The 13,049-nt window shown below is 37.8% G+C and overlaps 1 non-coding gene across 1 annotated transcript; it reads right to left on the bottom strand.

The window, feature by feature from the left end:
* Nucleotides 1–4,724: 4,724 nt before the first annotated feature.
* Trnaa-ugc lies at nt 4,725–4,796 on the bottom strand. The gene has a single exon. It is a non-coding gene; the product is annotated as a tRNA-Ala (tRNA).
* Between the last annotated feature and the right edge of the window lie 8,253 nt (nt 4,797–13,049).

Genomic DNA, 13,049 nt, shown 5'->3' with positions numbered 1-13,049 from the left:
AATGACTAACTATTCAAACAATTTATAAGCGCCGCACTGAATAAAAATCATGGAAAGCATTGTTTCGTCAATCATTATGCCAATGCACAACCGACGAAGCCATTTTTCTATGCACTTAATTAGTTCATTTACGTGATCATTCTATTATTTTGGTATTTTCCACTGAAAATTCAAAAATTAATTGATAAAACAGTATCGCGGTTATTTAATGCCTCAAATGTTTCCATTGGTGTATGTTTATTGTTTCTGTACGTTATGCGGCAGTGAAGTGAAATAACGCGTTACATTTGTTTCTACAGGCGAAAACGGTGGAAGGTTGTATAACGTTCCCGCCTTGGAAGACTTTTTCTATCAAATAATGTAATACCTACACAATCTACGGTAAAAAATTTGCTAAGCTTGAAAAATGATGTGATTAAAATTGCCGTTGTTGAAAAAAAGTTTCTTTTTGAGTGTTACGCTCGGAACGTATTTGAAGTAATACACCGAGTTTACCACGGCACTGCAAACGAGTTAGTTGTTCTGCGAGTTCTTCCAGCGGCCACCAGGGGATGCTCGGCTACCCACGTGACAAAAGAGAGCGCCAGTACGACTCCGACCACTGACGCGAATAGTTCACCCTTGTAAATCCGCAACGGAGAATAAATACGTCCATCCGGGCAATTCACGCTGAGTATCATTGCTTCGTACATCCTACATCATCGCTAAGGCGCACTACCTATATTTAGAGGCATCATTGCAAGAAATACCTCATACTGCAAGGGTTTTGTCGGGGAGTTGTATGTAAAAAAGTTCCGTTTCGTCTATGTTATATGACGCGGGGAATACTTCTAAAGATACTTACGATCGGAGTCCTTTCTTCCACGACTTCGGGTTTACACCGCAGGCATGACCAGCAATTATGAGGGGAGATAACGCTTTGGTGCTTCGCATTAGTATAATCAACCTTCTGCACTCTTAAAATTCTCGATTCGCAATCTATCCCTGAAATGTTCCGCTTTAGGCTTGGGCGTAGCCCCTTTCTCAGAAGTTCCCGCAGATTGGAATGGGCAAAACCACCCGAACAAAGCTACTTATAACTATTCATCGTCTGCATTCCTTGGGCGCTTCTGTGTTTTTATAATTTTGCAGAGCGAATAGGAAGATACATTAATTTCGACTCTCTCATATTACTCCTTTATTTTTATTTTCTCACTTAGACGTGTTTGGTGTTTTTTGGCCATGGTGACTGCCATCAAATGCTTTCTATTCACGGACGTGCGGGTATGCTGCCGACTGCTTTCTGCCGTCCGAGGAACAAAAGAAGATGAAGCATTCGCGAATGCTAATGCCACAATATTTTCACCAAATTAACTACTTATTTATCGAACGACAGTTAACCACATAAATTTGAGACTGAGCACTCCATTAACTTCATATCTAACAGATCGCTAGAAATTATAGAGGTTAAGGAGTCTTGATGAAAGTCTTCCGGCGGTGAAACCCTCGCTATGGCGAGAGGCAGCACCTAAAGGGTGTCGTTAAAACGATTTTTTTAACACGCTTATTATAGGGTCAATTGACGGTGCATCGGCTATCTCTCGATATAGCGGGAGTGTCGCTATTCCACTGTATTCAGCTTTCCATTCCATTCTTGTATCACAGCAATACGTACATATGTATTTAATTTCTCTCATCCAAATATTTATGGATATATGTATGTCTTGAAGTGCATCTCGTGTTGAATGAACTAAAATTTTCCACTTTTTTTTGCACAGTAAGATATCCAGTTTCATTACATTTTTGTTTCATCATTTTTGAGTCTTAGCCAGACTTGAAATGTATTGATCATTGATTGCTTAAAATATTTTATGAAACTGGGCTAGCTACAAAGGAAACTTTCCATGAAAAGGAAGGGTACTGGTGAATATTGTTTGTTGGATATATCTCAACCAGCGCCATAATGATGTTTTTAAACCCATGATAAATCAAGGTATGGAAATCTTGTTTGAAGACTACCACCAAGGGAAATAAAATACAAGATTTGATTGCTCCATTTTTTCTCAGGCATAAGATGATTGTCCACCCAAGTTTGTGCAAGATTATAAAAATCTTTAAAGCCATTTTCTGTTTGGAAGTTCTAAAGAGACCAGATATAGGGTTTATTGGATTTATCACGATATGCACTAAGAATACATAGTTGGAATCATCACCTTGACAGTGTCAGCTCAGACCACCTTCCTTGTGACCTGTTTCTTGACCATTCAAAGGTGCTAACTGTTGATCAGTCTTCTGATACTCCCGATATGGCTCCCTCAAATGTGTTTTTGCACCATGCCTTGAAAGTTCAGATGATAAGGCATTGTTTTGGCGCAGTTAAAGATGTTTGCATCAAGGCCTACTGGTCATTGTGGACCCTTCCATGCCTATTAATTTTGTTGAAAGAGAAATAATGCGGATTTATTCTATTTTGAAATCTTTTAGTGGTTTGCACCAATTTTGTGTATAAATTTGTAGTTTTTTAAGTTACTTGCTGTGCACACCTTGTGTGCCAGCAAGTACATAACTTACTGTGCTAACCAAAAGAAATTAAAGCAGGGAAGATAAATAAAATTGACTAGCTACAGCTGGTTTCTGGCACATAGTGCACCATTGAAAATTTGGGGGGGAGGGGCTTGTTAACCAATATTTGGTGGGGTTACTTGAGTAAAGTTAATATGAAAACATACACTAAATATCCATAAAAATGGATGGAGAGTGGCATCCACCATAGCAACCAATAGAAATATGTGCACGTTAGTAGGGAGTGAGAGGTTGAGCCAAGAGAGGCCTGGTTTGAAGTACTAGAAATATGATAGCTATTTCATGGCACTATTGTATTTTCTTAAGAGTTATGAATGACTCTTGCAAGGTAAGAGAAAAAAAAAGATACTGAATTTTTTTTATTTATTTATTTTTTTCAATTCTTTTGAATCTGTCATCGACCTTTCAGTTACAAAAATAGTGCCCTAGGCAAATAACATACGTAATCTTAGCCCTTTTCCTACTAATGATGTGTGTATTTATTAGCATCTGGTCAACAAGACGAACAACTTATAAATCCATCCCTTCGTATGGTATTTGGAGGAGGCGACCGACAGCTGAGGTCATTTGCACCATGAGGTATGGAGGTAAGGGTGGAGAGAAACCTGGCGTCGGCATTAGCCTGCTCTTAACGAAAGGCGCCTAGGGGACCACGGCTTAACGTCCCATCCGACGGACGGACTGTTGCGCTTGAAATGTCCTCCACACAACACTCAAGCAGGGATCGGGTAGTCTATGAAAATTCTCTGCCACTGCCGCGATTTGAACCCGAGCACGCCGGGTGGGAAGCCAACACTCTAGCCACCACACCAACCCGATCCCCCCGTCCCTTCGTTTTTACCTCCGAAGTGCAGAAGCACTTCTAGGTGTTGGGACCCAAGTCCATAGAGGTCACGCCTTTTACTCGGAAACAGGGAGCAAGTACCTGATCTCATCTGTATTCGCATTCCCTTTGTAATAATCATCGAGGATCATATTATTTTTCATTTAGTAATTTTTCTAAAGAAATATTTGCTGCTTTTTATAAAAAATAGGGTTGATTCTCCGGATTGATTCGATTTGATCCAAAATTATTTAAATCACAGGAGTTTCATTTAAAAAGTTGAACATGCTCAGTAAAGCACATGAAATTAATTTTATTTTCATTGAATCAATGTACATTGTGTAAAACCAGTGTATATATGTCTTGAATATCAACCCATGCCACAGAGGGGCATATGCCTGCAAAGGGCTGAGGGTCCCTCAGACTGAGATAATGGCTATTACTAATGGGTCAAGAATTTGAATTACCTAGTAAGCTGCGATTTTCGAACAACATAATAGTCATAGCCGAGACAAAATGATTTGAAGAAGAGATCTTTTATACTTGTCTAATTAAACAAATATGGAGAGGAGGATGGCCAGATATCAGTTAAATGGCAACAAAAATATGACTAAGATAGAGTATGTTGTGTAAAAAGTATAAAGTACTCAGCAAAGAAGAAGAGGCTGGGCAAATATTAAGGCGCATTTACAGCGCAAAATTTTTAAGATTAGTGGTGAGTTTTATGGCTTTCTGAGGGACATTTTATTAATCCACATACTATTCAATAAGTTACATTTATCCAATTAAGTAAAACGGATTAAATTGTAAAATCTCTCTGACTTCTGGGGGGAGGGGGATGTTAATCCCCCAAAACCCCCTCACTGCGTCACTGGCAGTCAGTAGAATAGCACAGGAGAAGAGGGCTTGCTATTAGCCCTTTTAGTGCCAGGGGGCCGATCCATCGGCCCGGGTAGTATATACGAAGAGTGCCAAGGGCCAATATATCGGCCGGGCTTATTTTGCACTGATGTCTTTTATTTTTTGAGCTTCATATAGATTTTGTCTCTATTTTTTTGTATCTATCATACTTTAACATACCCGTAAGTATTGAGAGTCAACGAAAAAAAAATTAATTTCAGAAAATGCATATTAGGCTTTATACAATTTTTTTTTTTTAGAGCAAACCTACAAATTGAGCCTGGCATTCTTCAGCAAATCAGGAAAAATGGGCAGGCACTAAAAGGTTTAAAAGAAGAATCTAGCAGCAGAAAATGAAATTATAGAAGTGAAGAAAAGGATCAATCACGAGCTGTGAAAACTTAGTTTCAAATGCGCCACTGAAAAATTACAAAAATTGTGGAGATGCCGGGGATCGAACCCGGGACCTTTCACATGCAAAGCGAACGCTCTACCACTGAGCTACATCCCCAGCATGAGAGAGTGTCAAGCAGATGGCTCTGTAAATTATGGCATTTGGTGTTGAAAAGTATGGCGGAATTGTGGACACGATGGAATGGTTATAAAAACTGAAAACTTGCCCGAATTCGTTCAAATTTTATCGATTCATAATTAATTAATTTTTCCTGAATCACTCAATTTCGCGGAGGTCTGACTTATGAAGTTTACCAACTCATACCTACGCATGCTACGTATTAATGGTATTAATAACGTAGGCTACAGGTAAAGCTGAATGTACTCATGTCGATGCTCGATTTTGCGAAGGTCCAGTCAAGGAGTTTTAAGTTATTGGTGGTTTAATGTGATTTTACTCTTCATCTTCGCTCTCGTAATTTTCAAAGTACTTTCTGTGAGTTAAATAGTTAGCATTTTCTTTATCTTCCTCCGGTAAATTATCAAGTATCATTAATGCATGTTTTTAATTCGTTGTTTTAATCGGTGAATCAATTCAGTGGTTTAGTGTGTTAATCTACTTGTAAAACTAACCGAATTCCTGGCTTACACATTAATATTTATTCAAATTCACCCATGAATGTATTATAAGCTCACTCGAACTTCGGTTCGTAGTCGGATTTTTAGGAAAGGGACTGTCTCCTCTGAAACAAGGCTAGCCTTGGTACTGTTTTACAATGTTTTGTCTCTTCCCAAACTTTTTATCAATATTCACCACTGGTTTTCCATATGTTTCGCCGTTAATTCATGCTCTTTACGTTGAAGGGCTCAAAGAAACTTCAAACTTGGAAGCTGTAGTCATCGCTCGGTAAAGGAAAAATCTTGAAACATTCTGTGAGAATGGATATTTCAGGAAGTATCTATCTGTTTTCTTTTGCAACCAATTGCGCTTATAATTAAAGGCCTTCTTAGTTTCAAAAAACTCCATTGACTTGAAGCATGTTTTATGAATGCTTTCAGTATTTATACTCTTGTTGTAATACAATTTTGTAGTAGTCTTTGGATCACTGCTTGCCATGTTAGTCAATCCGTCACAATGCGGATTAAAAATATTTTAATGTGCATCACTAATTGCTCAGGCCATTATTTATTTTTCTCATTTATATTAATCATATACAGCATCTAATCCTCGAAAATTATTTGTTTTTGCGATATAACCTTTGCCGACTAAAATATTGAACTCTTTCGTTGAGGGAAGTTTTAATCATCATCCGTTCAAGAAACAAACTTTTTCTTTTTGGGAGCTGGCGATGCGGAAAAGGTTTTCAGCATATGTTAGTGGTATATAGGGGTAACAGTAGTGAAAAATAAAAATCAGTGGTTAGAGATATTTCTTCCCTGGGGCTCAGGTTCCCAAATTCACTATTTACCATTCCGTTCCGAGGAAGGGGTTATCAGTATGATTCAGCTATTATTTTTGTAGAGTGTAGCGCTCGGGCTCTTCTTTTCAGTTTCCACTGCATTGGGCTTGGAAAATAATGTGAGTCTGCCAATAGAGCTCTAGATTCAATAGAGCTACGGTCACTTCCTTACCCCCGTATCCTCTCTCGTCCTATCCTCTGGACCAGGGGTCTTCAATCTTTTTTATTGCAAAGGACAAACATCTATTTCACATTGCCCAGAGGACCACATTGCTCTATGTCACTTTACCATCGCATCAATAAAATAAAAAAATAAAACATTTCAAAGGGTAATAATCTCTTTGGTGAAGAAAATAAATTAATCAATGTGGATTTGGTCATTGTTTATTTTTGACGAGAAGGTTGAAATACATTTTATATAGTGTGGCTCAATACAATATTTCCTTTAGCTTCTAGGGCCCACAAGAAATAAGCCGGCAGGCCACATGTGGCCCCTGGGCTGCGGGTTGAAGACCCTTGCTCTAGACCCTAATGAGTTAATCACACTAGGCACTGGCTTCTTTTTAGTGTGCTGGAGGGCTCATCCTGAATTTCAAAACGAGGAAAGACACTTTATCCTAAGTGGTCCCTCTGAGAAGTGGAAGTAACGACTTCCTTACGGGGTGCAACCGGAGAGTGCGTCAAGGCTTTGGCTTGGGTTTCGGTTGACTGTCCTAATCATTGGTTTCTCCAGAAAGGAGTGAAGGAATCAAATTGGCCAACATCTATGTATTTGAAGGTCCAAAGGGCTTTTGGCTTTTTGCTGGGTGTTTCCGGTTGAGGAATGTAGTGTCGCCTTCACTTCCATGCCGCACCTGATCCGCCTCACTGCTGAAAATGTGTTAACTTAGGTGTTCCTTCTCTCTCCATTCCGCTTTCTTTCTTCAATCCTATTCGTGTTTTCCTGTGTGCCATGGTTTTTATTTTGTGTGTGATTTGATTTGTTGACAATCTTGCTAAATCCATTTATGGCTTTCCATCTTCCTACCACCACCCTTTTCCTCAGTTCAGTTCCATGTACATGGTAAAGCCAATTTTAAAATAGTTAGATATGACAAGTTTGCAGCAAGTTAGAAAAAGCATACCTAGGAGATTTGATTCAAGCTTGCAGCAAGTTAGCAGACTTTTCATGACAAAGTTGTATCAAACTTGCAACTTTGCCAAGACAAACTTGTGGCAAGTTTAACATGCTATCTTGGTATTCTCTGCAAAACTATGACCATCAGTAGAAAAATCTTCTCGGGATACCGCGTGGGTTAGATTATTTAAGAGCGCCGACGTTTCGGGTACCGACTCGCTACCCATTCTCACGGCTACTGAGCAGTAGCCGTGAGAATGGGTAGCGAGTCGGTACCCGAAACGTCGGTGCTCTTAAATAATCTAACCCGCGCGGTATCCCGAGAAGATTTTTCTAAAGTTGTTCGCCGGGAAAGTGTAAAATCATATATATGACCATCATTGTTACAATTTCTTACTTTATCTTTTTAAAATACCTATTTTTCTCAATTTTGTCACTGAAATTTGAGTATCTAGAAAAGATAATGTGAAATTTTTTAGAGGATCACTGGTGGTAAGAAATATAGTAATTAGAAACATGGCACCCATAGGTATTAATGGTTTAATATTTTTTCTTGTTTATACTCTTCCTCTTAGACTTTTTACCTAATCTGTATTTCTAATTCACATTTCCGTCCAATTGAGAAGAAAAAAAAGCAAAAACAACTGTTCACAATCAATTTTGGCTTGTAGCTATAATGGAAAAATATGGCTCATATTTGAATGGTGGTTTCTCTAAAAACCTTTTGCTGCTTCACCTATGCGTTGTTTGAGGAACCATGTCAAGAATAATGTTCTTGCTCTTGAATTTCCAGGCTGTATATTCATTCCTTTCCTGTCACTAAATCAAATATTAAATACTTTAGAGGCTTTTAATTAAAAATATTTAATTTATTTTAAAACCCATTTACATAAATTGTATGTCCATTTGCATTAATTAGTTGAAAATTCATTTTCATAAATTACAATAGATTTTTGGGTAGAAAACATGGAAGTCTTATTTATCTCCTTGACTTGGCTGTTCGCCCTTCCCAGGTTTCATCATATTGAAGAGGTTGCTGAGGAATTGCTGGAATGCATTCTCCTCTGATTCCGGCTTCTCATCTGCATGAAATTGTCCAATCATCTCTTGTGGTATATTTTGTACTAGGTTTTCCTGGTCCAGGAAAATAGAAATAATATGAAATTAAATGATAAAATTTATGTCTGGTGCACTGAGAAAAACATATTCCCATCAGTTTTTTACTGATCTGAATCTTTAAAAAAGCAAGGCTCTGAAAATCTATAAATGCATATTTCAAACAGTAAAAGGCATGTGAAAATAAGTAATTGGGTCATTTTAGTCAACAAAATTAGCACTGGATCTAACCATCTCCAATTTCAATGAAACATGGCTCCTAAACATGTTACTTGTTTGCTGATTTCTATGCATGCAAAACCTATTTTCAAACATTGTTAATTTTTAGTGATGCTCTCAATTTGATTATAGAATATGTATGCATTTTGTGCATGATGTTATTTTTTGCATTTAGCTGAAACCTGAGGTCCAAGCGAGTGGGGAAGGGGTTATCTGTTCAAAACACCGATGAGATGAGATCTTTAAGAGATGCAGACTTAAGTGTGTTGTCTCTGAATGAACCCAAATTTGTCCACATTTTTCTAGCTGCAGTGTAGTATGTTTATCTTTTTATGTGTGACTGCTGTTTCTAATTTAATAAAGAGATTATGGACGATAAAGCACTTGTATAAAGAAAAGGGTAGGGAAATAAATTTTACCTTGTACTTTCAACACTGACAATGCATTAACATCAACCATAGTTTCCATACTGTTATATCAATTACAAAGTTACTTTTTTAATGAATATTAAAGTATCCTTGTAAATGATATAACAGCATGGAAATCATGGTCATTGTTAATTAATGTTCAACATGGAATCTACAAAGATAACTTTATTCCCCTACAAGGGCCGTTTTTTTCCAATAGCTCTGCAAAAACGCCATAAAAGCGACGGGCGGGTACTGCGCAGATAGGGCAACTGCACCTCCTCTGCACCACATGCTCAAGCCATTTCTGACCATAAGTTGTTACTTCAAGGTTAGTGGCAATCTCATAATGCTAGACAGCCTCAACTGATTCTCCTGCATGGTGTACCTACACTGTGGAGCAAAAGGCAGAAAACTTGCTGAAGGGCTTCAGCATTGACATGTGCCTTTATGCCGTTAAAAGAGAGTTTTTTTGATGGACTGTGGCTATAGCATGAAACAGCGTGAAAAATTACAACCAGTCCCATTCAAAAACAAAGAAGAGAGGCGGACTTCTGGAAGTGCTCTGATCCATGAATACGACTGTAATTGAGATCTCGCATTTTGAATGTGACCTTGCAATTATGATGTATATGTATGTATTGCTAAAACCATTTATGAGGTTGACAATTTTCCTCCTTAATTAAACCATTAACTTATATATTCTGCCTGCCTTCATATAACCTAATGTGTATTTCATCAACAACTTACGTCTATGTGCATAATTAATTTTAGCCTTTAATATATATATAACAGGATGCTTAAAGGACATACCAATTCGTCAGAGTATGCTGTGGGAACACTCTCAACCAAGAGTAAACCTGAAAGTAATCATGGTAAATTTTATTTAGCATATTATTCATTAGTCAATTTTGCAATTTCTTACTGTATAAAAATTAGGTTTTTTTTGCTAGAATAAATTCCCATATGTTAATGAAAAACTTTAGAAGACTATGAACTAAAATGAAAGCTATATCATTCACTACTACTCACCTGCAATGAGTACTGTTAGGGCAAAAGCAACCATGTATGCCTTCATTTTTGTCTGTTTCTAGATCCTGGGATGCCTTTATTGTTGAACTACAGCGAGAAAAACAAAAGTTTTTAATTATTGACAATGTAATGGAGCTCAGATTTAGTAATATTTAGTAATTAATGGCCTGTAGTATTCCTCGCTATTGTTGTGCAAATCATTTTCCTTCAATTTCTTCTGAAATTTTAACTCTCGATTAATTGTTTTCTAACCACTCTTGGGGACTGTTGTATCTACGTGTTAGAGTGCTTGGCTGCTGATGAAAGGGTTCTAGGTTAAAATCTCAGGTTATGCCTTCAGGTGCCCTAAAAAATTCACTTATGTGAGAGGTGGCCCAGTGAATGGAGCTGATCCCTCATCCTGTATATGCAATATTCATTTATGCTGGCTAAGCTAGGGATATGCTCTACCTCTGATTTGAATTTTTCCATTTAATTGCTGACTGGCTTGTCAAAGAAACTATGTATCGTAATGAGTCATGGGAATTACTTCCTTAAAGTGTCTGTTTGGGCCAGTATTCCTACAATTTGTTGGACTAGGCTTATCTATTTTCCTCTGCTATTGATTTTGATATCAATCATCTCATCAATTCACATGAAAACTTGACTCGAGGCACAAACTGAGATTTTAACTGAACCTAAAACCTGCAGAATGCAAACAGCCATAATTTGCTGGTGAAGCTTTACATCCTATCATAACCATAGTGGGGAGGTCCTACCGAGAAATATAGGCACTATGTACCACTTTTAATGATAAAAAGTATATTTATTTCTTATTAAAAACTGAAAAAGTGAGTTTAAATTGGCAATTGTAGTTTTGGAAAATCTCAGTTTGACTTAATTCATGCCTTGAAAGCTCTTGTTAGTCCCCTGTCTCCACCAAATGAGTGGTCCAAAATAATGAAAGACTTCGAATTTTTCTGGGAGCATGAGATGTATTAACTTAGGTCGCAATCTGTGCAGCCGTATTGTAACACATAGCGGACGGACAAACAGGCATCGTCTTTTATATCTGTAGATTTAATGAAATTTATGGTTTTCCATTGTGTGCAAATTATTTGAAAAAAAAGTATAGGCAACCCGTATGCCAACAAAGCATCTCCTGAAGCATATTTCTACCTGCATGTGACTATCTCAGAACTAGGGTGGGGCGGAGGGGGCACGTGGCCCTGGCGACAGATTTCATGGGGTGGCAAAATTAGAAAACTTTATCAAAAAAGTTATTTAATTTATATAAAGTATATAAAAGTACATATATAAAAGTATATATAAAAGTTATTTATTTAATTTAATTATATTATTTAACAATAATTATAAATTATTAAGTAATGATAACATAAACTGTTAATAGCAAGCATATGGTTTGTAATTCAAAAACTTGTGAATCTCAAAAAATAGCTTACGAATTTATTATTATTTAGTATTGTGGGGGTTATTATGTTGGTAAGGGAGGGACGGCAAACTGATCATTCCCCCCTTACAAAACTCCTAGTTCCGGCCCTGCTGTGTCTTCCTACTTTCTCGAAGAATGGAGGGTGAAGATACCCCCTTCTCCAGCTATATCTATAACCTGTGGCGTGTTCACGTGGAGGCACAGTTAACCGGCACACCAGAAATGCATCGGTGCTAAGGACGCGGAGCAGGCAACAAGTGACTTCAAGGCAACTATGAAAGGGCCTGTTATTATGAATGCAGAGGAAGTTTTATTGTGAACACCCAGGTTTCTCCGGAAAAAAATCTGTTGAATATTTTTATGTATAGAATATTCTGCCATTTCTGTAGGAACAGAAAATCATGTTATCAGCAGGGGGCATCCATTAATCACGTGAGGTATTTTGGGAGATGAGTGGTCTAGCCGATTTTCACCCAATCTCACGTGGAGGACAGCGAGGGTCCTCAGGCAAGTATCAACTAATTTTTTTCTGCAAAGAACAGTTTAAAATGTGATTGTAGACTACCACCTTAGTAGCCTTGAATACTAGTCTTAACTAATCTTAAATAAAAATAATTTTAAAAATTGTTTTTTTTTTTTCTAATAAATCCAACGTAATAAAGTATAGATTAACTTATTTACACTGCAAATACATATTTTGAACAATCTCAGGTGAGATTAGACGGACGGAGTCAAGCCAGATCTCTCGATAACTCACTAAGGAGGAAGAGGGAGTCCAAAAATCACGTCACGTAATTAATGGAACACCCTAGTAGTGGCCCATATTATCCTAATGATGAGGTGGAATTTCCCTATCCTTTCCTCTCCATCCCTATCCTCACCCCAGAGGCATCGGTGGGCTCCCTACCACAGCGAGGCAGCGCTTCCTTCCTATCCACACCCCTGCCCAGGATAAGTGGGCATTTAAGCTTGGCTCGCGGCCCTTGTGTGTTGTACCCTCTTAACCCCATGCGGTCCAACATTGAGGCTGACTCGACACCACTAGTGCTAGTATCAGATCCAATGACAAGTTTAGCCAGTCGCGGATACAGATTGGGGGCACGCCCCTCCCTTGCGGGTCCGCCTGTATTGCCAAACATTGCAGAACCACAATTGTGACTTTTTTGTATCATAAGATGGCATTGTTTGACGTATGTGTATAATTGCTTTAATTAAAATTTTCTTTTACTCTGCCTGCTACTTGAGTATTTGTTATTACCATAAAATTAAAGGCTACTCAAGATATCTTTTGTGCCCCCCCTTGAGTGTTTTCTGTATCCGCTACTGAAGCTCGACATTACAAGGCACTGCGATTATACAAGGGCTCAAGGGATTATACATTATTTTAAGAGATGAGTATCACATATCGAAAATTTTCCAAGAAAAAACTGGTAGAACATGGATACGATTAAAACCAGTAGATTTTTACTTTAAACGATAAAATAAGAGCATTAGAGGGCAGCAATCAATCATTTCTTTTTTTCCTAAAATTTTTTTGAAAAAAATATAATTAAAAAAATGGAAGGGAAAGCGCTATCAGCCTACCCTG

Source organism: Ischnura elegans, chromosome 3 (genome assembly GCF_921293095.1).
Source record: "Ischnura elegans chromosome 3, ioIscEleg1.1, whole genome shotgun sequence".
Taxonomy (NCBI): domain Eukaryota; kingdom Metazoa; phylum Arthropoda; class Insecta; order Odonata; family Coenagrionidae; genus Ischnura; species Ischnura elegans.
The sequence above is the reverse complement of the archived record's forward strand: the minus strand, read 5'-3'. Positions and strand labels throughout refer to the sequence as shown.